Raw genomic sequence first — 319 nt, forward strand, 5'->3', positions numbered from 1 at the left:
ATGGTGACGTCAGGGCCGCATTTAAAGGACCACTTTCTCCCTGCAGTTATTTCCCAACTACCGAAGAGAAAAGGAATCCCACGGAAATGGCAAATAATTGAGGGCTGAGAATTCGGATGCTAAATCTGCTGAAGTTACCGGGGTTAATGCTTTAGTCCTAATTAGAGGGCTCACGGATTTGGGAAAATTAACAGGTCAGGTGGAAGGAGACCCATTTAGTACCAGCAACCGGAGTAGGAAAAGGTAAAGGGGACCTTTAGGATATGTCGAAGAGTGAGTTGATTGGGGACGACACCCACCAGTAACTCTAATCAATAAC

This window comes from Sminthopsis crassicaudata, chromosome 5, assembly GCF_048593235.1.
Source record: "Sminthopsis crassicaudata isolate SCR6 chromosome 5, ASM4859323v1, whole genome shotgun sequence".
NCBI classification, from domain to species: domain Eukaryota; kingdom Metazoa; phylum Chordata; class Mammalia; order Dasyuromorphia; family Dasyuridae; genus Sminthopsis; species Sminthopsis crassicaudata.